This window comes from Melozone crissalis, unplaced genomic scaffold, assembly GCF_028551555.1.
Source record: "Melozone crissalis strain CALT ecotype California unplaced genomic scaffold, PUWL_Pcris_2 ptg000066l_1, whole genome shotgun sequence".
Taxonomy (NCBI): domain Eukaryota; kingdom Metazoa; phylum Chordata; class Aves; order Passeriformes; family Passerellidae; genus Melozone; species Melozone crissalis.
Window position 1 is genome coordinate 3,471,215 of NW_026535844.1, and position 25,382 is coordinate 3,496,596.

The 25,382-nt window shown below is 53.1% G+C and overlaps 1 pseudogene; it reads right to left on the bottom strand.

Moving 5' to 3' along the window:
• LOC128945470 (zinc finger protein 208-like) overlaps positions 1–25,382 on the bottom strand; it is a 463,302-nt pseudogene that overhangs the window by 246,623 nt on the left and 191,297 nt on the right.

Consider the following 25,382-nt stretch of genomic DNA (forward strand, 5'->3'; position numbering starts at 1 on the left):
TCTTCCTCTTCCTCGCAGCCTCCCTGGGGTTGGCAATGGGAAATCTTGGTTTGGGGAAAATAAGGGATGAGAGCGTTTGTAGAAGTGTCAGGGGGTAGGACGGTCGGGACAGATGGAGACGAGAGAGCTCTGCAGCCAGGACGTGGAACTTGCGGTTTATTGCAAAGGGCCTGGGTGCAGGGCCCTGCTTGGAGCTGCCAGGCACAGCTCGGAGCAGGCCCGAGAGAAGAGAGGGGTAGAGAGGGTGGGAGGGTAAGAGGGGAAGAGCGTATGAGAGTAAGGTTCCTGTTACAATACAATAAATCTTCTTCTGTGTTGAATATTCTATTTCTCACTAACCAATCTAGCACAAGATACAAATCCTAGAGCATTTACATACAGCCTGTAAAAATCATTACATCACCATACTGTGTTACATTTTAAACCCAAAATCTCCTCCTTGGACCCTTTCTATTGAGCTAGTAAGGTCTGCTCTGACCCTTGGATCTGTCTGCAAGCAGAAGGAACTGTTTCATCAAAAGGGGATTACCTTCAGTTGGGCCACACCGTTGCTTTCCAGTTATTCACTAACTGAGGTATCTCAGAGCTTGCTTTCATTTTAATCTTCCTTATACTTTTTATGTTCACAAAATCTTTTGCCAGACAATCATATTTATAAGGCTTTTCTGTTTCATCTTCCCCAACACACATTGAGTTTGAAGGTCCCTCTGCCCAAGTCCATCTCTACAAGTCACTGGCCATCTGGGCTCCAGAAAAACCTCCCAAACACCAAGACACAGCCCTGAAAAAGCCTCCCAGGAGTTCCCCATCCCTGGTCCCTCCCCTCTGGTGTTCAGAGGGTTCCTCATGTCCCAGTAGCTGGGGGTCACGCTTGGATTGGGGGTCCCCTTCTCCTCGGTGCCTGCCCTGCCCAGGCTGCTGGCAGTCCCAGCAATGCCAAAAGCTCCCCCCGCTTCACTCTCCCCATTTGGGGATGCTGAGGCTTTTTGGGCTCCCGGGCTCCCTTCTCCCCTCATTCTCTGCTCTGGGCTGTGAATGAGACGAGGGCTGGTTGTCCCAGACCTGCCAAGTGAGTGCTGGAGTCTCCCACACTGCGTTTCCAACTTTCCTCGAGGGAAGCAGCCAGTAAAGAGACACAGCGAGTGATAAGAGGAGTGAGAGAATCCCCCGGGGTAACTGGGACTGGGTCCCAGAGAGGGGCTGGACCCCTCGGAGGAAGGGAGCAGAGGAGTTTTCGAGTCCAATCCACTAGGAAACGGGACAAAAGGGGCTCCTAAAAAATTCTGCGGGATTGAGGGATAAGAGTGCCCAAGTACATCCAGAATTAAAACCCGCTGGGTTGAGGAATTAACATTCCAAGAGCATCCAGGGTTGAGCAAAATTTTGCCGGATTGAGGATATGCTCAAAAGCATCTGGGGTTGGACAACACAGTTGGGTTGAGGGATATCCAAGAGCACGGGGACTGGCAAGAAACACCTAAACTTGTAATAGGTGATGTGAAAGTGTAGTATATGGTAGAGATAATTCATGCTATTAATGTATAAAATATTGTAAAATCCACACTAAGTCTCTTGACCATCCTGGCAGGGAGCAGTGTGTTATTCATATACATCTAGTTCCTGGACTTGGCTGAGATAAACATCGGGGTTTTTAATGAAAGCATAGAAGCTTCCAGGGCGATAATCGCTGGCTTCCCCGGGTCACCAGGTCCAGCCAAGAGTGATTATCGCCTCGACGATTATACAGCTACCAAGATGATCCACAGCCCCACCCTGATGCATGTGAATGCTGACTTCCCCGGAGTCTACTGACAACATCAGACACCGGGACTGAGTCTTTGTCCACCTCTGCACAGGTAAAGACACGCTTATGCATGGGAAGAGACACAAAGAACATTCGGTCATCTCTGCCTCGAGCAGAATAAACTGTAAAAGAACTCGCTGTGTCAGGCAGCATTTGTGAACAGGGGGAGACTCTGACATTCGGAGCTCAGATCCATGTTCACCCAGCACCGAACCCGGGCTCGACGCTGACCCTTGGCTGTGGTGGTTTTGACAACCAAACTTCTGTCTTGCAGACAAATTAATAAATCTTTGCTAAAATTTCTTATAAGTTTGGCTCTCGATTTGATCATTCATAACAAAAGGTACCTTATTGCTGTCTTGTTGTGTGTGAGAGTGAGTCACACACAAAATCAGCCTCAGCTTCCCGGGCGGGTGGGAAGGGGGGGCTGTGCAAAGAGGAGTGTGTGACCCACAAATAAGCCATTGTTCTCCTGGGCGTGTGGGGGCTGTGGCATAAGGTACAGGTGACCTGCAAACGGGCCATTGTCCCCAGGGCGTGTGAGGGGGCCGTGGCTAAAGAGTGTGAGTGACACACAAATCAGCCTCACAGGTGAGCGGCACCGGAGGCAGCAGAGTCAGGGCCCTCCAGGAGGCCCGGAGATACTGAGACCCAGAGGCCACCCCAAGGTGAGGGGGGGCCACAGGGACCCGCGATTCTCTGTCAACAGGGATCCACTCTGTGTCCTGAGGGTGGGAAAGAATGTGTGGAAGTGAATGAGAAATAAAAGTGAGTGAATGTAGATGAATGAAAGTATAGGTAATGTAGATTCTGTATTTTAAGCTTTACTATATCTCCTTGGAGTGAGGTGTATTGTACTGAAAGTAGTATGAGAAAAAAGTTTTTTATTTTTGTGGGTGTAGTTGAAAGAAAAGTGGTATTTAGGTTGTTAGTGAATGTGAAAAACAGAGGAAGAAGATTAATAGATAAGATCTTGAAAATGAGACAGAAAACCAGTAAGTTGGATACAGGGAAAAAAAAAAGAAATAGTCCTTTGGGAGTTATGTTAGCTAACAGAGATACAACTCCTTGCAAAAGGAGAAAATACAGGGTATGAAGTAGTTGATGGGAAAAATGTGCAAACTATGGAAAAAGGGAAATTAATCTTAAACTAGTAAGCTAAAACTTGTGAATTATATACTTTAAAAAGAGCACTAGAATATTTAACACAAATAAAGGAACTATATATACTGATTCAAGGTATGCCTTTAGAGTAGTACATACCTTTAAAAATTTGGAAAGGAAAAAGATTACTTAATTCAAGAAGAAAAGGATTAATACATGAGGAACTTATTTTAGAGGTTTTAGAGGCATTCCAATTACCTAAAAGAGATAGCTATAGTACATATTATGGAACTCCAAAAGGGAAAGACTCCAGAAAGAGGAGGAAATAACTTGGCAGATCACAAAGCTAAGGATGCAGCAGAAAATGGAGCTGAAAGACTTATGTTAATATTAACTCCAAACCAGGAAAAACTGGAAATTCCAAAGTTTAGCGAGGCTGAGAAAAAAAAATTATACAAGACAGGAAGTGAATAAGAGAAATCAGGGAAATGGAAACTTCTTGACAGAAGACAATTTCTAAATAAAATGTGCTTCTAGGAAAATATTAGAAGACTTGCATCAGAAAATCCACTGGGGTACTCAAGCTTTGTGTGATCATTTTTAAAGGAACTATGGGTGCACTGGGATTCTCGGAGTAGCCAAGCAAGTAACTGAAAGAGGCTTAATTTGCCAAAGGATAAATAAAAAGGTGATGAGAAAAAACATTAGGAGGTCCTGAGTTAGCTCGTTGGCAATTTCAAAGTATCCAAGCAGAAGTCTGGATTTGTTAGGTTCTGGGTTTATTTGTAAAAAAAACCCATTTAATCTAGAAGAAAGGGAATATGCCATATGTAAGACAGGAGATTTTAGGAGAATAAAAATCTTTAAAGTATCAGAAAGCCCCGAGAAAAAAACAAGAAAAGAACAAGGGGAAATGAAAGGGAGGGGAGCAGGAGGAAAAATCAGAGAGTGGGATCCTCTGCAGGTCTTGCCCCCTCCGTTCGCGGCCCAGGCGCCTGTCCCGGGTCCCGGCTCGCTGCCCGCCTCAGCTCCGCCTGCCCCGGTTTCCATCCCAGGTGCGGCCTCACTGCCCAGGGCAGCTCCACCTGCCCCGGCGCTGTCGCTCAATTTGTGTGCCCTGCTCCCACTGCCTGGCCCGCGGCCGCTCTGCCGGCCGTGCTGGGGAAGATGGGGGTTGCTCTGTCCTGCCGCCTGCTCCGAGGTCACCGGGCCCACCGCACCCAGTGGGGGTCACAGCCATCCCATCCCCGGCTGCCCTGCCCGTGCCACCTGCGCTGGGCACCGCCGCTGCTGCCGGGCTCTCCCACCTGCCTTTGCTCTGCCGGCAGCTGCCGGATCAGCCGCCATCAGCCATGTGGGGGCTGCCCACGCTCCGCCTCGGGCCCCACGGGAAGATCCCCCTCTGGCGATTCCGGCAGCAGACCCTGCCCACACTCCCACCGAGCCTCGGCGGGATATCCTCCCATGACCCTGTCCTGCTCTGAGTTACGGCCCCTTGGTAACCACAGCTCCGGATGTTCAGGGAAACTCTCTCTCTCTAGAGGAAGCACCTTATCGAAACACTAGGAGCTCAGTTAAAAGGCAGCCCGCTCCAAATTCTGTCTCAAACCAGGGGAGAAAGGCTATAGAAGGTAAAAAAGTGAAAGAGTTAGATGAAGGGATTGCTCTATTTCCGTTCAGAGAGGTTCCCATGGGAGGGATGCGCTGCCCCGCCCCGCGGGAGCCACCAGCGCCCCTGCCGGCCGTGCCTGGAACTGCACCCAAGGGCAAAGCGCCACAGCCCAAAGGCCGGGACTGGGTCCGGGCTCTGTTTGCTGTCAGTGCCGCAGCTGTTGGTATTTGTTTGCTTTATTATACACACTAGTAAAGAACTGCTACTCCTATTCCCATATCTTTGCCTGAGAGCCCCTTCATTTCACTACTCTAAAAATTAAGAGGGAGGGGTTTGCATTCTCCATTCCAAGAGAGGCTTTTTCTGCCTTCCCGACCAGACACCTCTCTTGTAAAGCAAGACAAGCACCCACAGGCACTGAGGGGGCTGCAGGAGGGGCACAAGAAGGACCTGCAGCACTTGGGCACAAAGGCACAGCAGGTGAATGCAAGAAGGGAGCAGCAAAAGGCCAAGCTGAAGGCAAAGGCCAGGGCACAGTTCCTACAGCCCCTGAGGGATCAACCCCAGGGCCCAAGGGGGCCCCAGCACCCAGGGCACGGCTCGGCCACAAGCACCTGGCAGAGGCATTGCCCTCCTCGGCAGGGGAGAGCCCACCCAAACAGCCCCTGGCAAGGAACCAGGGCTCCAGCTGCAGGGCACAAGGACACTGCAAGCACAGACAGCAGCACCCTCAGGACCAGCAAGTCCACCCCTTGATGGACATGGACTGGCAGGGCTGTCACAGCTCCCATCACACCAGGGACCCTCCACACTGGAGCCCTTGAGAACATTCAGGGTGGATCTGCATTGAGAGGAGGCATTCCCTGATGGACACAGGGGCCTCTCAATGCAATATGAATCTTCGACATATGGGGGGGAAAATGCTAAAAATATGTTTTATTAGTCACGAGCTAAGTGGGAAAGATGCGTGGTTTCATTCAACCACTATTGGTACATCTGGGAGAGGGATTTGAAATGCATGAATTTTGACTTGGTCCGAATTGTTACCATGATTTACTGGGAAGGGATTTGATCACTAAACTACGAATGCAAATGAATATGTTAAAAGGTGATAGAGAGGCCAGTACTGTTGTACCTTTGTGTCAAATGTCTGGCAAGGCCTATGCTCAAGTGAACCCAGAAGTGTGGGCAGGCCCAGGGAAATAGGGAAATTTAGATATGGAGTCTCTCCAAAGCACTCTGAACCAGTCAGGACAAGTGGTGTCTAACAGCAACACCCTGTTCCGGGGGAGGGAAGGAAGGGCAATCAGACACAGCGCAGGTCACCGCCCCATGCTCAGCTCAACCCGCGCAGCTGTGGGTGCTTGTGAGAGCCTGGCACTGAAATGCCCTGAGCAGGAAGGCTTCAATATCTTCTGCTGACACCATGGCACCTAACAGGGGGGCAAAAGCAATTCTCACTGCTTCAGCAACCACTGGAGCAGATATCAAGGCACATTCTCCCACAGGAAGCTGGGCTGGCACACAGCCTGCCCTGGCACTTTGCTGCTGCCAACACCCAGCCAGGACATCGGCTCCTGCCTAAGGAGTGCAAAGCAGCACCACTGGTGGCCAAGGGGCCCATGCCAAGTGTCCCTGAGGCCACAAACAGCCGCCAGCACAGCTCAACACGGGGGACCCCTCAGCCTGGCCTCAAGGGCTCTGAAGCCCCGCTGATTTGCACTTCCCGCCCGCAGCAGGAGGATGGGAGGCCGCCCCTGAGCCTGCCCTGAAGGCAACGCAGCAGCAGCCAGGGCTCCACAGCGGGCCAAGCCCCTGCGCCTGCCCACAGATCCTCGCCTGGAATCCTCTGCAATCCTGGCCACCCTCCTCTGCCATCTCCAGCCACTGGGGCCAAGCCTTGCTGCCACTGCTGCAGCTTCAGCGCTGGCTGGGCCTGCACTGCCACAGCTGCTGGGGAACACCACGGCACAATTCCACTCTGGGGCTCACTGACACCCACACTCTGGGCTGCCTGCCATTGCACTGCTGTAAATATACCGAGTTTGGTTCTTTTAAACCTTATTTCTCTACTCAGGCTTGGTTTTCTTTGCCTTGGGGAAATTAATTTTAAAGGATTTTTTTAAGGGGTGTTACAGTGCTCAATGAAGATGAGTTTAGCACCTGAACAGACTGGGAACAGCACAAAAGACACCCACAGAGATAACGACCAGCAACAAAACATCAACATTGCCCAGCAGCAGGAAGAGAAGCTCCATTCCAGGCAGCCTCCAGAGGAGCTTTAGAAATGCAAATGAACACTGCTGGGCAAAGTGTGCACAATGCACCTGGGTCCCTTGCCCGGGGCAGGAATTGGGCTGATTCCCTCTGTCCCTCACCCCAAGCTCTGCCTGCTGGCACTGATGGAATTTGCACAGCTCAAGGCAGAGCCCAGGGGGAGGATATCTGACCCTGCAACAGAAACGGGTGAAGCTGCAAAGGGAAACAGCACATTGAGAACGTTGGGAAAACTTCACTATAAATAAATGGGAGGGGAATCATCCCACTGCCCACTCCAACATGTGCTGTCACTGTCTGTGTTATGTAGGTTATATTAGAGCACTGGGGGTTTTTGCTACCAAAAATTCAGGGAAATCAGTTGGGAATCCAAGGATTTGATGATTTAATTAGAGAAAAGCAGTCAATTGATGCAGCCCTGGCTGGAGAGAGCGCCCAAAAATAGGGAAAAGATGAACGGCCACCAGAACAAATCCTACAACACCATGGACCAGCCCCTGGGAACCCGAACCAATTCATATCAGGAGCCACAGAACCCATTTCTCATTTCAATGGCATCATTAGATTACAAGCTCTGCTCAGAGTAATAACCAACCAGACAGCTCCAGCTCCTGACCTTCCTGCTGAGCAATCCACTGAAATGAGGAACACAACACTTAACCATGGGATGGGATCAGATCATCTGTTAGCAGAAAAAGGAGGAGTTTGTGGAAAATTAATTGACACAAACTGCTGTTGGCAAAAAGATGAAAAAGGAAAAGTGGTGAAACAGATAACAAAGGAATGAAGAAAGTAGCTCATGTACGGATTCAAACGCGGAAAGGATGGGAAATGGACACGGTTTTGTGGTTCCCTGGCAGATCACGGGTTAAACGAATGCTGTTTCTCCTCTGATGTGCTGCAGCAACTCTCATCTTTTTACCATGCTCCACACCTTGAGAGTGCAGCTCATTCAGCAGCTGAGCGAGGGGCCAGGGACTTGCAGATAAGGAAGCAACGGGCGAAACCACCAGCTTCAATAAATGTTACTAATTAACATGGACTGCTGCTCACAGAAAGTCCCGCTAAATTCCGGAACTTCCAGAAGAACAAGGATTTAACAGAGCCGTGAATATCGGCTGTTATACAAAAGCGGGGATGCACGTTAACGAGGACATGCAGTTGGCGGATCGGGAGGTCTGAACATTCCAAGCACTTCAGCCAGTGGGCAAAGGGAGAGGGAGATGAGGCCGGGAAAATGAGGATAAAAAGGAGGCTGCGAACTACAACAATGGCAGAGAGCGCACGGCAAATGCCCCACGGCCTCTCCCTCTGCTCAGCAATAAAGTCACTTTTACAGGACTCCTCTGTCTCCTCTGGGCACAGAAACCTCCGGCCACGGGAATTTCCCCGCACAGCCCCGGGCACGGGGCAGCCCCCTCTGTCCCAGCCACAGCAACCGGGCCGAGCCAGCGCTGCTCCGGCAGCGGCTCCTGCCGAGGCAGCGGCCGCAAGGAGACCGCGGGCAGCCGCTCCCGCAGCGCCCTCACGCCAGCGGCAACACGGGCCGGACACGGCACAACGAACCCGCCCGAGCCCCCTGCCGCCCCCGAGGCCCGCAGCCAGCCCCGAGCCCCCGCACAACCCAGCGCGGCTCCCACCTGCGCTGCGGCCGCCTCCGAGCTCCGCCGCCGCCTCACCGCGCTCCGGCCGCTGCCGCCGCTCACGGGACCGCGCACACGCTCCGACAATGGCGCCGCTGCCCAGCCACGGCCGCCCTCAGCCCGCCACCGGGGCCCTGCTCCTCCCCGCTCCCACCAATCAGCGCGCCACAACCACGACTGACGGCACCATCGCCCAATCCCAGACAGGGGCGGGCTCTGCACACGGCACAGCCCCGCCCCGCGCTCTCAGGGCTCCCCGGGCTGCGTGAGGGCAGAGCCGGAGCTGAGGAACAGCCCTGGAACGAGCCCGGGCCCGAGGGGGATTGAGCTGAAAACACAAACAAACTTCTCCGCAGCTCCCGCCACGGCTTTCCCGGCACTGCGGCTCCGGTGGCTCCGGCTCAGCGGGAAGCCCTGGAGCCTCACTTCTCCTATCCTAATTAGGTGCATCAGTGCATCGCTTTGATTTCCCCCAAAAAGGGAAAACCGGCCCAAACCCCTATGTATAAGTCGGGGAGGGGAGAGATTTCTGACAGAAAACCCGAAAAACTCAGAGCAAGATAATAAGAAGTAAGTGAAGACCCTTAAATGCAGCTTTCCCCCACGCCTCCCTCCTTCCAGCTGCACCTCCTACCCCGGCAGTGCCGCAGACAGGGAATGGGGCCGGGCTCAGTTCATGCCCCGGGGCTTCTCCCTCTGCTCAGGGACAGGAGTCGTTCCCCTGCTGCACCCTGGGCTCTCTCCCACCGGAGACTTCTCCAGGAACTTCTCCGAGCTGAGTCCATCCCATGGGGCACAGCCCCCTCCAAGTGCTGCAGCGTGGGTCACTGTGGCCCGGGGTCAGTCCTGCCAGGACAGGCTGCTCCAGCGGGGCCCTCTGGCCGCGGGGTCACAGCCTCCTCTCAGGCATCGCCGTGAGGCAGCGTGGCTGCTGCGGGGGCTGCAGGGGGATCTCTGCATCCCCATGGATCTGCAGGGCGATCTCTGCATCCCCTTTGGATCTGCAGGGGGATCTCTGCATCCCCTTTGGATCTGCGGGGGGAGGCTCTGCAGCCCCATGGATTTGCAGGCGGGTCTCTTTATCACCATGGATCTCTGCATCTGGCACTGGCGTATTTGGAGGCGCCAGGAATAGGCTGAGCTCTGCCTGAAGCTCTTCTCACATTCCCCAAACCCTTCCCAGCACAGGGAGGCTTTTACCTCCTCACAGCTCCCCGGGCTGCGTTTGCAGCCCCTCCTCGGGTGGGATCTCTGGGCCTTTTCCTCCCCACTGGATTTCTGTACCATGGAGCTGTTCCAAATGGCCTCTTCCACGAGGTTTTGTCACAGGGATTTGTTCTACCTGGTCTCTGTCCGAAGTTCAGTGCCTGGGGGGAGGAAGGACAAGGAGAGGAAGTGACAGGGAGAAGGGAAAAGGAAAAGGCAGGAGGAGAGGAAGGAACAAGAAGGAACAAGGGAGGAAGGAGATGGGAAAGGAACATGGATGGATGAAGGACAGAATAAGGAGGAGGGTGGACAAGGAGAAGATGGGATTTGCCTCCATGCCAGAGGGAAGGGGAAGGAGATGCCCCCAGTCCATCCCTGGCAGAATGGCGTTGGCAGTGAGGCTGTCCTGCAGCGATGCTGGGCTGGGAGATGGAGCAGCAGAGAGGGGAAAGGGGCAGTGATTCCTCCTGCCCTGCCTGGCTGTCCCAGCCCGGAGCGTCCTGGCGCTGCCGAGGCCCTTGGAGCGTCCGGCACTCTGGAGCCCGAAGCTCACGGCTGCTTTATAAAGCTGACAAAGTCGGCAGGATGGGTCTGGGTATGATCTGCAGCAAACTGGGTTTATTGGTGCAGGAACAGGGCACAGAGCTGAACAGGGCCCAGGGACAAAGACAGGGTGTAAGCTGAGGGCACAGGGGGTTTTTATATGGGGTAGTGAGGGTGGAGCTGAGGGCCAGGGTCCAATGGATATGGGGGAAAATGGGGCAAAGGAGGGGTTAAGGGTCGGGTCAGCTAATAGGGAAATGGGCAGAGGAATGCAGTAAATTAGGGCCAATGGAGGGACAGAGAGGGAGAACATTCTAGGGACTAACCAGGGATGGGTAACATAGGTTGAACTAGGGTAATTGGGCCAATGGGCCAATGGGGTAACATAACTTTCCATAAATCAGCATGTGCCTTCAAAGGTCTATGGGAGAAGCAAGTTTCTCACCATAACCTTGAAATCTATTCTTCTTATTGGGGACCAGTCCTCCACGGGTGGGAGATTGAGACTGCCATGGGCCTCCACACCAGTGCATCTTCCTTTACCTCGCAGCCTCCTTCTCCTCCATCCAGACAAAGGTTAGGATTGACAAATCCTGGCTTTGGGGGAGGAACAAGGGGTGAGCACCTTGGGTTTTGTGAGAAATGAGCCTCACTCTTTAGAATTTTTGAAAGTTTAATAAGGAATAATAAGGGACAAATCAGTAACAGCACTGGGTGCTTGGCGATGGCCAGAGGCACACCGGTTAACCACAGCAACTCTTCTTGTCTAGTTTTTCCAATGTATTGTTCAAATTCATATTCATAATGATTATACACATTCAAACATTTTTCTGAACTCGTTTACATGTTCCAGGAGTTCTTTAGGTTTGTTTGACCCCCCAGCTCGCTGTTTTAGAGCACGTGCAGGAATCATGGATTGCTGTTTTGAGGGTTGTGTGTCACTCTCTCACAAGGGCCCCTGTTCTGTGGTTTCAGCAGGTGACAGTTATTGACAGTGGAAGGGTCAGTGGCAGGGCTCCTCATCACATCCCTTCCTGAAATGTTATCTGACCATGCAGACGGTTTTAGGTACTTCTACAAGTACTTGAAGGAATATTATCCATTTCACAATCATCTCTGAAGTGTTATTGTCAGTTATTTATAAAAATAAAAGCACTACTTATTATTTTACAACTACAGCTACTTCTGCAAAAGTTAGCATTCTAATGCTCAACACATGGCATCCACTTCAATATTTTGCAAAAGCCAAAACTATAAGGTATGTTTTTCATACTCTCCACAGACTAAAATATCATCCATAAATGATGTTCTGAGGATATGAGCTACACCGGGGCCAGGGCATTGGCCACAAAATGCTGACAAATTTTACTACAGCAAAAGCAGTTAAAAGTGATTACAAACTGTACTATATCAAAATTGTTGTGATTAAGAATAATTTGCAGAAGTCAATACATAATAGCAAAAGCCAACACTACCCAGTTATTTATAACAAACCCAGGGCAGGTTTTTCCCTTGCATGGAGCACTTGGGCCTTCCCCGGGCCCCTTCTGCCCTCGTGCAGAGCCGGTGGCATTTTCCAGCACACCCAGTTTGTAACCAAGAGCCGGGTGCAGCCGAGAAGGCTCCAAGCGCCTCCTTCCAGGCTGACTCTGCAGGTGCCGAGGCTGCTCTGGGCTCTGCCAGGGCTCTGCTGGGGCTCAGCTCTGGGCCAGTCTGGGCCCGCTCTCCCCTCACATTGCTCCGGGCAGCTGAGGCACAGCGGGAGAAGGAAGGGACACGGCAAGGCAGTTGAGGGTTAAGAGAGTTTTTATTCAAACAACTGCCATAACAAACAGGCTGTCCTAACTGCCATAAATAAGTACCAGTGCTAACCACCATAACTAACTACCAGTGCTAACTACCATAACTAACTAGTTGTCCTAACTACTAGAACTGAAAGCTGTCCTCAAGGGCTTCATCTCCTCCGCTGCTCCCTCAGTTCCTTTGCTCCAGTGATCAGAGGGGTCAGGCTGGAGAGAGGCTTGGCTGATGATAAAAATGGGTGCTGCCCAAAGGATACAAAGGAAAGAAATGAACTGTTACTTTCCAGAGTCAAGTTCCTCACAGGCTCTGTTGCAACAGGACAAAGGGAAATGCTTTGAAACTCAGGAGAGGGAAGCAGGCTCAGATTGGATCTAAGGAAGAATTTTTTAACCAGCAGAGTGGGGAAACACTGACAGAAGGTACCCAGAGATGTGGGAGGTGCCTCCTCCCTGGAACCATCCAAGCTCAGGTCAGGCAGGGCTCTGGGCCCCCTGAGCTGCTTGAAGATGTCCCTGCTCGCTGTGGGGCACCAGGCCCAGATGAGCTCGAAAGGAGTTGCCAAGCCACAGCAGGCGAGGATTCTGCTCGCTCTGCGTGTGGAACGCAGCCAGACTGGAGACTGTCGGAGGGGGCCCCACAAGAAAACCCCTCCCTGGCGCTGCTGCTTCCCCTGCAGCCCCTGGCCCTCAGCTGCAGCAGCTCCTGGGCAGCCCAGCGCCGCTCCTCGTCCGGCTCCAGGCTGCACTCGAGGCAGTCCCGCAGCAGAGCCGACAGGCGCCGGGGCTCCTGCAGCTGCGGGGTCCCGTTCTGCCGGATCAGAGCGCGAGCCTGCAGGGAAAGCAAACTCAGCGCTCTGCCAGCTCCCTTCACACCCACACGGGCTCACATCCACCCCGGGCCTCAGCCCCAGCTCCAGGGGCACTTTCCTCCCTGCCACAGATGCTGCTCAGAGCTCATTTTGCTATGACAACCAAAAAACCCAAACCCTGGGGCTGCCACAGCCACTGCAACATCCAAATGGTCTCGCCTTGAGAGCCAGTTCCATTGGCTGACTCTGTTAGTAGGAACCTCCATCAGAAATAGCACATTTTGCTTCTCCAAATATGGACACCAACTTTACAGGCCATTTTCTAGAGTCAGTGTGGTCTGCCTGTGTTATTTCAGAGGATTCTTACATCAAGGTCATCTCTGCAGTGCCACTGACACTCAAGTAAATGCATTCCTGATGCCCGATCCCAGAAACTGCCAGGCAAGAAACAGGAGGTTTGTGTTGCTGAAAGTTCAGGCTTGGTGACACAGAGAAAATAGCTTGGACTAGGAAAGACATATGTTAAAACTATGGGGATGTGAAACAATCATCTTCATGTTTTCAACAAGTTTCCCAGTGAGAAGAATCAGGGAGGAAATCCTCTCAGAAAACATCTTTTAGAAACTCCTGCAGAAAACTTTTTGGGTTTGGGGGCAGGATCTGGGATTGGTGTGGGGTTTTCTTGCAAGATAACATTAGATCTGATGTACTTGCTTCACATTTTCAGGTCATCCTCACAGCCAGCAGAGCTGCAACAACATAAATCCCAAAGCAAATTGTTGCTAGAGATTGCAGAATCTTCGTCTGTGTTGAGGCTGGAGTCCTCTGGGAATTCCCTTCCCATGTGCAGAAACCTCCAGCTGCTGCTCCCAGTGCAGGGTCCCCCTGTGCTCACAGGCCTCTGCAGCCACTGCAGAATTTGCCTCTTACCATGGCCGCCGTTTCCCTGAAGTAAGGAGGTTTTCCTTCCACCATCTCGATGGTCACAATGCCAAAGGCCCAGATGTCCACCTTGGGGCCATAAGGAGATCTGGTCACAACTTCTGGGGCCATCCAGTGAGCAGTGCCCACCATGGAGCTGCGCTGGTCCTGCTCAGGGCTGAGCTGAGCGCAGAGGCCAAAATCAGCTGAGGACAGAAACAAACCCTGTCAAAGGCAGCTGGAATGAGGAAACCAAGCACCAAGATTCCCCACGCTCAGTCTGAGAGTGCAGTAGTGAAGTCAGCTGGAAAAGCCCTCAGGGCTGTAGCCAAGGAAAGATGGAACTGGACCCTTCAAGAAACCACGGAGGAAGGGGCGGGGGATGTGAGAGAGAAGAGGGGAAGGAGGCAGGGGGAGGAGAAGGGGGGGTGGGGCGGGGGGGAGCGATTGACCCGGGGGAAGAGAAGGGGGAGATGAGGAGAGGAGCAGAAACAGGAAAAGTAGCGGGGATCCCCCGGCCTTCATCGAGGTGTCCAGGGGGGGCCAGGAAGATGTGGAACCCCCAGCCAGGTGTGTTCCCAACACGGGGGGCTCTGACCCTGGGGGTCACCCGGGATTATCCAGCGTGGATCCTCCCACGGGGGATGGAGATGGAGGGGCGCACGGAGCTCGTCCCGCACCGGGCACTGCGGGATCCGCGGGCAGCGACCCCTCCCCCCGGGCCCAGCCCCCACCCTTTGTCCCCCTCGCTTTGCCCAAATCCATCCCATCGCCCCCCCCAAACTCCTCCCCATCACCCCCAATAAACGGGCCCGGGGCCAACTGGGAAGCTTGACTGGGAGCACTGGGAGCGGGCACTGGGCGGGGGCAGAGCGCCAGCAGGTCTGGGGGGGACACGGGACCCCCCAAAATCAGCAGAGCAGGGACGGAGCGGGGGGTCCCGGCCGGGCCCGAGCCCACGGGGAGGGGCTGCGGCCGCCGCCGGCTCAGGAGCTCTGTGGGCAGAGAAAAGGGGGTGACACCGGGCTGGGGGCCCCGGCGGGAGCGCACACGCTCCGCCACGGGGGGGACGCCACCCCCGGCACCCGCCCTGACCTTCTTGCGCAGGGAGAAGCCGAGCCCCAGCGCCAGGAAGACGAAGCCCAAGACGAAGCCCCCGATGCCCGTCAGCATCTTGCTGCGGGCGGCGTCCGGCGGCATCTCTGGGGGGTCCGCAGGGCTCAGCACCCCCAAAACCTCTCACTGACACCCCGAGCCCCTCCCAGCGCCCTCCCTGTGGCCCCCAGCCCAGCCAGGAACCACTGAAACCTCCCCCCGATTCCTTTTTGGCCTGGCCAGGAGCCGCCAAAGCCCCTCCCGTCCCTCTCAGCATCCCACAGCCCCCTCCCAGTTGCCCCCAGCGCCCCAGGACCCCCAAAGCCTCTCGCAGTCCCTTGGCAGCCCCAGCAGGACTCAGCCAGAGCCCTCCCAGGCTGTGCCCAGCACAACCGAGCTCATGGCGAGCCCCGCTTTGCCATCGCCGATCTCCTTCCAGCCCCTCGGGGCTCACTGCGATCCCTCCCAGTCACACCCAGCGCCCCCAAACTCCCTCCCAGTGCCCACCGGGACCCCCCAAGCCCATCCTACCCTCCCCACCATCCCCCAAACCCCTTCCCAGGCCTTGCCCAGCCCCCAGCCCCTCTGCCAGTCCCAGCCCGGCTCTCTCCAGGTCCCTCCCAGTGGCTCCCAGCACAGCCCAGTGGCTCTGCCAGCGCCCCCAGGGGCTTCCCCGTACCCCAGTGCCGCTTCAGGGGCTGCTCCAGGCTGACGTGCTCCACCTGGCAGCTGTAGCTGAGCCCGCGCCGGGGTGGGGTTTCCAGCAGCACCAGCAGGGTCATCCCCTCCCCTTTTCCCCCCTTCTTCACCCTCTCCCACCCCTCCCTCCCCTCCCCTCCCCTCCCCTCCCCTCCCCCCACACCTCAGCCTCTCCCGCTCTCCCTTTGGGGGTCCCCTCCTCCTCCCCCTCCATTCCGGGCTCCCCCCTTCGCCCCCTTTTCCCCCTTCTCCCCCCCTGTCCCAGCGCCTCCCGCCCCCCGCTCACCCGAGAGCTCCGCGCCCGCAGCCGGGGGGGCTCCCAGCACCACCAGTGCCACCAGTAGGGCCCCAGCTGCCGCCCCTCGCCCCATGGCCGGGGCCGGGCAGGGAGCAGCAGCCCCAAAGCAGCCGCGCTGCGCTGGGAGCGCCATTCCGGAGCAGGGCGGGCTCGGCAGCGCCGCGCGCTCTCATTGGCTGCCGCCGCTTCTGGGCAACGATCGGCCACGGGCTCTGCCCGGCAACCGATGAGGAAATCAAACGCCCCGAGCTCTCATTGGCTAAGACGCCTCCGGCCTGCGCTGCCATTGGCTGAGGCCTTTCCGGGACGCTGCAGCCCCGGGCTGGGGGTTTTTTGGGCAGGGGGAACCTTGGGGCGCTGGGCAGGTGGGGGCGGGGATGGAGAGGCGCGGGCTGTGCTGGACCAGCCAATCAGAGCCGCTCATTTCACATTTAGCCCCTATTTTTGGGTTACTGAGCTCGTTCAGGATTTTCTGTTCGGATCCCTTTGTCCCGCTGTCCTGGTTTGAAAAGGAAGTGAGTTTTTTGGGATCAAACCAATGTGTGGTTTTATGAAACTAATAGGTCAAACCAATAGGTGCTCAGATTTGAATTTTGGAACCTGGTGTGGCCCCTGAGGACATGGATTCACCTCTGAGCACACAGGGGGTTAAAAGCAGAGAACTCCCGGGGGAAGCTCTCTTGGTTCCGTGGGTGGAAGGTTCAGAGCTGCCCTGCTCGGCTGCGGGCTGGGTGCGGGAGGGGAAGCCATGCGGCCGGGTGAGGGGAGCCGGGCCTTGGACAGAGAAGGGAGGTGAAGGCCCCTGCAGGATGGAAGGGTGGTTTAGCAGTGCCAATTGTCTCCTGCAATCTGCCATCAGGGACCTGGCCAGGTAAGTTTTGTTTCCAGGGGAAATGGCTGGCATTGCTGTTCAGGGGCCTGTGTCCCGGAGTGGCCAGCTGGCTGCTGAAATTCCACATTGCACAGGATGCCTCCCAGTCTCAAGATGGCACCAGTGTCCACTCGGGTTGGTTTGACAGTGCCAAGTGGCTCCTGCAATCTGCCATCAGGAACCTGGCCTCATGAGTTTTGTGGGCAAGGAGCAATGGTGGCGCTGGTGTTCGGGTGCCTCTGGTGCTGAGTGCCTGGCCGTCTGCTGGGGTTCTGAAATCCAGTTGCCCCTGCCCCGTCCCTCACTTCCCCCAGTGCCCAACCGTGACTCCCTGCAGCAGCATGTGGGATCCTGGACTTGGCTCTGGGACACACACAGACATTGCTGAGGGGCAAAGATGGGGGGGCTGGACAGGTGGACAGCTGACCCTGAGGGTTGGGATGCACAGGACACGGGGTACCAGGCAGGGTTAGGGTACAGGTGCCACCCTCATGGTGGGACAGCCCCAGAGCCCTCCCAGCAGCTGCAGGCACTTACCCCGATTGGAAGGTAGAGATGAGGTTTGGAGGCCACAGAGTTACAGGTAGGAGTTGAACAGACGTTTAGGGGTTTTCTTAGGTTTTTTTGCAGGGATTTTTAAGGATATTTTAGGGGGTTTTTTTGCAGGAGTTTTTTAGGAATTCTCTGGGAATGTTTAGGAACCTTTAGGGCTTTTTCAGGGCTTTTAAAAGAACATTTTAGGGCGTTTTAAGGGCTGTCTTACTACTAATTGGAATTGTTAGGGGTGTTTTGGGATATTTTGGGGGTTTTTTTTAGGACTACTTAAAAGGTTTTAAGGCTTTTGAGGAGTATTGAGGGTATATGGAGAATTTTTTAGAACTAGGGGATTTCTAGCGTTTTCGGGGGAATTTTTTCAGAATTTTTTAGGGTCTTATCAGGGCATTTTCAAGATTTTAGGGGTATTCTCAGAGCTCTTTAAAAAATCTCTAAGTAGTCCCAAAAGGTTCTTTGGGGATTTTTAGGGGTGTTTTCAGGGCTTTTTAAAAGTAGGGTATTTTTAGTGTACTCTGAGGCTATTTCTATGTTTTTGAGGGGTGTTTAGGACACTTTGAAAACTATGCCTTTTTTAGGGAATTGAGAGGGTTTTTTAGGGTCCTTTCAGGGCATGACAGAGGCTGAGGGGCAGCTTGAGGGGTACTGTGGGGGCTGGAGGATGGCAGAGGCTGGGAGCTGAGGGAGGAGCAGGGAGAGGGGACAGTGGGTGACACACAGAGATGCTGAGGGTGGCAGGGGCAGCTGGAGGGTGACACCGAGAAGCTGGGGGCTGAGAGGCAAAGCAGAGGGATTAAGGGTGACACACAGGAGCTGAGGGGCAGCTGAGAGGGGCCTTGAGGGGCACAGGGGGGGCTTGAGGGTGACAGACAGAGCCTGAGGGGTTGAGGGGGGGCTTGAGGGGTCAAGGGAGGGGGCTTGAGGGCTGCACAGTGCACTGGAGATCAGGGCTACAGGGAACAGCTTAGGAGGCAAGTTAGGGTACAGGTGCACCAGCCCTCAGCCCAGCCCTCACCTCAGCCTAAGCAGCCCCCCTAACAACAGCACAGCCTTTTCCACCAACAGCAGCACAACACAGCAACCCTGACAGCAAGACCAGAGCGGAACCCTCCCGGTGGGACAGGACAGCAACCCTCACACCAGGACAATGACAGAACTCTAAGAGGACAAGATCCACGGCAAAAAGGTAGGCAAGGCATCTGAGGGTTAGAGAGCTAGGTGGGGTGTCACAGACATCTTTTCATAAAAATCCTTTCTTTAGGATTTTTCTCCCTTCTGAGAAGCTGTGGCCTCAGCAACAAAGTGTAAACAATGGTTATCTGCTGCTGTGGAATGTAACAGGTGCATCTGTGATTGGTCTCCTGTGGATGTTTGGATTTACTGACCATTCCTGGCAGAGCTGCTCTCACTTTCTGCCGGGGCACAGACCTTTGTTATTCATTCTTTTCTATTCTTAGCTTAGCTAGTCTTCTGAGAACTTTTCCTTCTATTCTTTGTAGTATAGTAATAACGTAATATATATCATAAAATAATAAATCAAGCCTTCTGAACATGAAGTCAACATTCTCATCTCTCTTTACACCCTGAAGACCCATGTGACCACTGTGACAATTGGTGAACCCTGAGTGAGTGAGGAGGACAAAACCATCAATTGGTGACCCCTCGTCTGAAGAGCAAATTACTTGGAGAGACCCCCAGAGGAACAATTGCTGCACTGGGTAAACCCCGAATGTGTGGCATTGATGGTTGCTTCACAAGTGACCACAGAAGTGGATTCTAGCCAAGAGCTGAAGAACTGAAGATCCTGATTTGGAGTTCACAGCAAGGCTGACCACAAAGAGAACCTTCTGAAAAGCCTCCAGGAAGATGTTCGGAAAGCACAGTAGCGCGATGGAGCTGGCCAGAGCATGCTGGACTCTTTCAAAAGGTACTGTTGGCTTTTCCCTTCCTGAAGATGCGGCCCTTCGTAGTTTGTGGCTGCTGATGTGGAGGGCTTCCCCCATAGAGGAGGAGGTTCGGTTCTCCTCTTCAGAGGAGAAGCTTATTGCCCTCTGTCAAAAACGGGGTGAAGAGGACGGACTTTGCCTGTTGGAGACAGATTTCTGTGAGTTTTTCGATGGGCAAAGCTTTTTGGGTTCTTTACGAATGTGCTCTGTGCCCTTGATGCTTTCGCATGGGAGTGCATGGACTCCATTTTCCAATTCGTTTTGGACCGTGGGTTTGGATACCCCCAGATTTATCCAGCATTTAGGATGTTCTTTCCAGTTTTGAACCGGAGAGCAGCTGTTTTTCCCTGGATTGCCAACTGCAACGGGCTCGTCCCATTTCCTCTGACTCCAGCGGGAGAAGATCCTTTGGAGGGGGATGATCTGTTGCTTCCCAGCCCCCCTGCATCCCGGCAGTGGGGGGGAAGTTTCACCAGGAGCCGAAGCTTTTTAACTGCGTCTTCGGAGCATGCTCAGATGCAGCCATCCCTTCCCCCCCTTCTCTCTCTCCGGGGGAATGGGAGTGGGCTGCACCGCCCCTTACAGCCCTGCAGGCCCCACCCTGGCCGGCCTCCTGGGCCCTGCCCCGCTCAGAGATGGGGGCAGCACCGGTCTCCGAGTCCCGCCTGCCAGGCCTGCAGGGCCTCCTCCTGGACCCGCCCCGCGGCCGCCTCCCCGGGTGGTCCTGCCCGTGGCTTCACCGGCTTCCCCGCCTGCGCCTGAGAGCTCAGAAACACCGCTCCCTGGGGCTGCGTCGCTGTTGGTAGGAGACGCCCTCGGCGACAACAGCGACTCGGCACCGCCCCCCCGGCTGTCCTGCTGCGTCCACCAGCCCCCTCTCCGGCCCCGCCGCTTCAAACCGGGCCAGTGCCTGTTCAGGATGATGCTGAAGACAGCGTCGAACCCACGGGACCCTCGGAGCAGCCCGCAGCTGCTCCTGCACCCAGCGTGGCTTCCCCCCCGAGTTTTTCGGGCTGTCCCGGGGCTGCCCCTGCGGGGGAAGCTGGGACAGGGGAAGAGGGCGCCGGCCTCCCTTTCCGTGGAGGAGGCATGGCCCGACAGCTGGCTGTGGGTGCAGCCCGTCTGCCTGCGTTCAAAATCAGCGTTCTTGGCGGGTTGGGGGCTGTTTGGTCAGTTGCTTTCCCTTGGGGGGTGCAAATCTCTCTGCTGCCCCTCTCGCGCCCCAGCGGCGAGGGGCAGGTGGGTGCCGAGAGTTCTGCCTTTGGTCCCCAGCCCCGAGGGGGTGGTGCCGTGAGGCAGATGGGAGACACACCTGTTGCATTTGCATTGCAGAGGGCACAGCAGGAAGCGATCATGGCTTGTTTGCTGTGGAGAAAAAACATTCCTAGACACGAGATGAGCGTTCTTGGGGCTTCTTCTATTTCCCTGCTGCTGGCATGCCTTGGTGATTTTGGGGAAAAGAAGCGTTTGGTCACCATTCCATTGGCAGTGTGGGGCCAGGCTGTGGGAAGGCAGAGCCCGCCTGCCATGTTGGGCCTGGGCTGTTGGGCTCGGGTCCCTGGGCCAGGGCCACCTCCCGGCCTCCTGATGGGTTTGGTGGTTTTGCTTCTCCCTATCGGTCCTGGCCCGCCTTTCTGTGGGCCAGATCTGGGTTTCCTGATCCCTCCACATGGGCCAGGGCCCCCCAGGGACTTTCTTTGGCTGCTGTGCTGCTGCTGCTCTTTTTAAAAACAAAAACAAAAACAAAAACAAAAAAAAAACAAACAAAAAAAAACAAAACAAAAAAAAAAGAGTTGAAATAGCTGGCAGCATTGAAGGGCCAAAAATTAGCTTCAGCCCAAAGTTATTCAATAAAGGGCTGTGGCAGGACATTCCAGAAGTTGTCTCAAATTGTTTGAAATTGTTTGATGACTGTCAATGGCTTTTGATAACTATTGATGGACTTTTCTGCAGCAAGCCTGTTTCAGGACCAACAGGGACTTTCAGAGATGGCAAAGAGGAACATCTTCAGTCCATGGACTTTTTCCTGAAACTCAGCTGTTTGGCCTTGAACTTTCTTTGCATTGGTTTTGCATTTTCTTATACTGTAAAATTGTTTTGGTGATTTGATAGAATTGTATGTTCTACAGGTGAAGAAATTCCCTGTTCATTCCACACCAGCACTTGAGTGAAGTTTTGATTTGCAACAGATAACCACAATAATTTTCTCTGCACAGCAGAGAAAATTACAAACACTTTTTCTTTTTAATTAAACTAAATTAAAAAAACTGACATGTCACAGACCTCTTTTCATTAAAATCCTTTCGTTAGGATTTTTCCTGCTGAAGCTCAGAAGTTTCAGCAACAAATGTAAACAATGGTTATCTGCTGCTGTGGAATGCAACAGGTGGATGCGTGATTGGTCTCTGGTGGATGTTTGGATTTACTGACTACTCCCGGCAGAGCTGTTCTCGCTTTCTGCCGGGACACAGCTCCTTTGTTTTTCATTCCTTTTCTATTCTTAGCTTAGCTAGCCTTCTGAGAACTCTCTTTCTATTCTTTTTAGTATAGTCATAATGTAATATATATCATAAAATAATAAATCAAGCCTTCTGAACATGAGGTCAACATTCTCGCCTCTCTCTTCATCCTGCAACCCTTGTGACCACTGTCACACACCATTTCTCCCATACAAGCACTGAGCAAAGAAGCTGGGTTCCCAACGTTAGTTACCGCAATTTCTACATCATCCTGTTCCCCCATTATGGATTGGTATTTCAGGAATCTCTGTGGGGAGAGCCAATGTCCCTCCTTTACTTCCAGCACTGCAGACACTGTGTGGGACACCAGCACAGTCATCTTCTGGCCCAGGGTGAACTTGTGTGCTTCCTGGATGTTCACTGCCACTGCCACAACAGCTCTGGGGCATCCTGGCCACCCCTTAGCCACTGCATCCAGCTGCTTAGAGAGGTAGGGTGTTGCAATACGACACAAAATGAACGACACTCACACCCTGAGATGTCCAAGGCAAAAAAGGCACATTTTTTTCTGGACCTCGATATTTATAAAATTCCAAAAGCATCCATGGATTGGAAGATGAAATTGCCCCCTCTCCAACCACACTGGTCAAACCAACAGTCCTTCAATTTTCTCCTCCTCCAGAAAGGACTGCAAAGCAATCATTATTTACATGGAAAGTGTGTAAAAAACTCCATTACAAAAATGTAAACATCAGAAGGCTTAGAAGAACCTTCAAAGAACAGGGCGACATCTCACCCTTTTTCCATAAAAAAAAAAAAGAAAGAAAAACGAAAAATGTTAAAAGGAAAAATGAACAACATTCAGTGTACACTCATGGAGGAATCATCGGAGTGATCACTCACACCATCTGTATCTGAGTCATCACTCAACGATTCATCCACTTGATGACTTTCAGTTTGGTCACGGTTTCCATTTTGCCCGTGTGCTGGATTCTGTCTCTGCAGTCGCAGGTCAGGACGAACACACTTCAAAGGCACCCAGGGTACCCCAGTATCTGTGGATACACAAGCATACCCACGCCCCGAAGTGATAAGGTCATAGAGGCCTTCCCACTGTTTGGTGACTAAATTCCGCATCTGAACCTTCGCTTGAGGCTGACGTGTCTCGTCCAGAGCCTGCAACAAAAGGTGATGATTCAAAATGACAGGATTTTTTGAGTTCTGTGGCTCAGTAAGATGATTGATGGTGTACAAAGCTTTTGCCAACTGACTGTGTGGGGTTTTACCCTACATTCCCCGTTTTTGTTTCCAAAGAACCCGCTTCAGAGTACCACAAGCATCTTCTACAATAGCCTGACCAGTCGGAGCATGAGGGATACCAAACCTGTGTGACACACCCCACAACTGCAGGAACTGCCACATCTTCTGTGATGCATAAGCAGGACCATTGTCTCCTTTCCACAGATCATACAGAGGAGACAGTTGTGTGTTGGTCAGTCCCAAGTACGGACATAACCAAGTGATGACACCTACCAATTTCTGGGCATCATTCAGTGTCTTCACCAAATGTACAAATTGCACCTCCTGGTGTCGGATTGTCTATTCCAGAATTTTGACTCCCAAATACTTCCAAGGAGGTTGTTGTTGAACCTTTTCTGGAGCCACCTGCAGCCCATGAGAATACAAAGCATTGAGCAACTGAGGCTTAATCCTCAGCAGCTCGTCCTGGACGCAGCCACTAAAATGCCGTCCATATAATGATACAGAGGTGCATCAGGAAACTGCTTGTGAACTCCAGACAAGACACAGGCCACATACCATTGGCATATGGCCCGAGAATTTTGCATTCCTTGGCGCAAAACTTTCCATTGATATCGCTGTGTGGGCTCAGCATTGTTAATTGCTGGCACTGAGAAGGCAAATTTTGGTCTGTCATCAGGATGCAAAGGAACTGCAAAAAACAATCCTTCAGATCCACGATGGGGACTGGCCAGTTTGCGGGAAGCATGGTAGGCGACGGCATGCCCACCTGCAATGTTCCCATGCTTTCCACCATGGCATTGACCTTTCGGAGGCCTTGTAACAACGTCCATTTCCTGTATTTTATCTTGATGCAGAAGACAGGAGTGTTCCAGGGACTGGTAGAAGTCTCCAGATGACCCTGGTCCAACTGCTCCTGCACCAGATTTCGAAGGTGTCCTAGGGTGACGTTATGATGCTTGTGTCGCCATTCATGTGTTCTCTTAATGCTGGATATCATGTTCTGTGCCTTTAAGACTGGCTCTGAAGAGTGAAAGTTTTGTTTGGGTGTTCTTATCAGCCTGGCGGGACACAGAGAGACTGCGGGTCTTGATTTTGCTGCTTTTGCTTTTTGCTTTGCTCTCTCTCTCTCTGCTCTCGCTTCTGCTTGCTTTTGCTCCTGCTCATTAACTAGTTTAGCTAAACAGTCCAAATTCCTTCCTGGACTGTTTGTCCTCTCCTCTTTTTCGACCATCTCAAACCTGCTCCAGACTGGGACCTGGGAACCCCGAGAGTTTGCACCTTGTGGCTGCAGCAGCTGCCCCAGCGCCGGAGGGACTGAGAACAGAGCAACCACCCCCAAGAGAGACTTTCTGAATTTGTCACCTTTTTCAGAGTGGTGTCATCCGGTATTGTTCATTCTGTGTGCTGGGGGTGCTGTGCCTGTTAAATAAACAGGTTCTTTCCACTTCTCTCTGAGGAATCCTTCCCAAACCGGTTGGGGGGAGGGGCCGTGTGGGTTTGCTTTCTGGAGGGGCCCCCTTTGGAGATTCTCTCCCAAATTTGCCCTAAACCACGACAAAATTTAGCGCCCATCCTGACTGCATTTTGGTTGCTATTACTCTGTGTTTGTATAAAGCAGTTAATAGCCATGCTTTTTGAATTCATAATGTCTGTTGGGCTGAAGGCTCTCATGCATTTCTGGTCCCTAAGGTTTTTTGAGATTTTAATACCTCTGTGATCCCTACGTTTATTTTCTTACCCAGAAATAGCTTTAATATTGTCCCTAATATGTAGTTTTTAAATCAGAGGGGCAGCGACCAGAATAGCTATCCTGCTGGGCTTGGTGGTAATGATGTGTAAAAAGTTTATAAACATGCTAGGGTCTGCTCCAGGTATGAATGGTTCGTGGCTATGGTTATGCATCCAGTTTGTTAGAGGAGGAGCAGCAGGGGATGAGGCTTTTCAGCCTTTGCTTTCCTTCTTCTCCTATGAATCTGTTGCATCACTATTGAAGGATGTTCAGTTTCCCCTCAATGTTAAAGAAACCATCTTCCTGGTATTCAATCTGGTAACCTTCCTCTATACAGCCTGCTGCTTCTCTAGGATGAGGGCTGAGATTTCTAGACGGGCTGATGAGACCCCTGACCCAGGAGTTGACCCCGGTGTGGAAAATCCTAAGTGGTGTGGGAAATGGGAGGATATGGGCCAAATCCGGAAGGAATTCTCTGACCCTATAGTCTGGGATTTTCCCCACGAACAAATTCAGAACCCAGCTGAGGTGGGGAAATATCTGAAAGAGAAGTCCCAGGATGAGCCTAAGGAGAGGAAGGTCATTGCAGTGAGCTGGGCCCTGGCTTGTGCTCATTGCACACTGCTAGATCCTGTCGGGCAGCAGACAGAGGCAGGGGGGCAGGGAGATAAATCAGCAACTATCCCGGTGACTCAGGCTGCAGCCAACAGCCCAGGCTCGAAGCCAGCAGCTAAACCAGATAGTGAGCC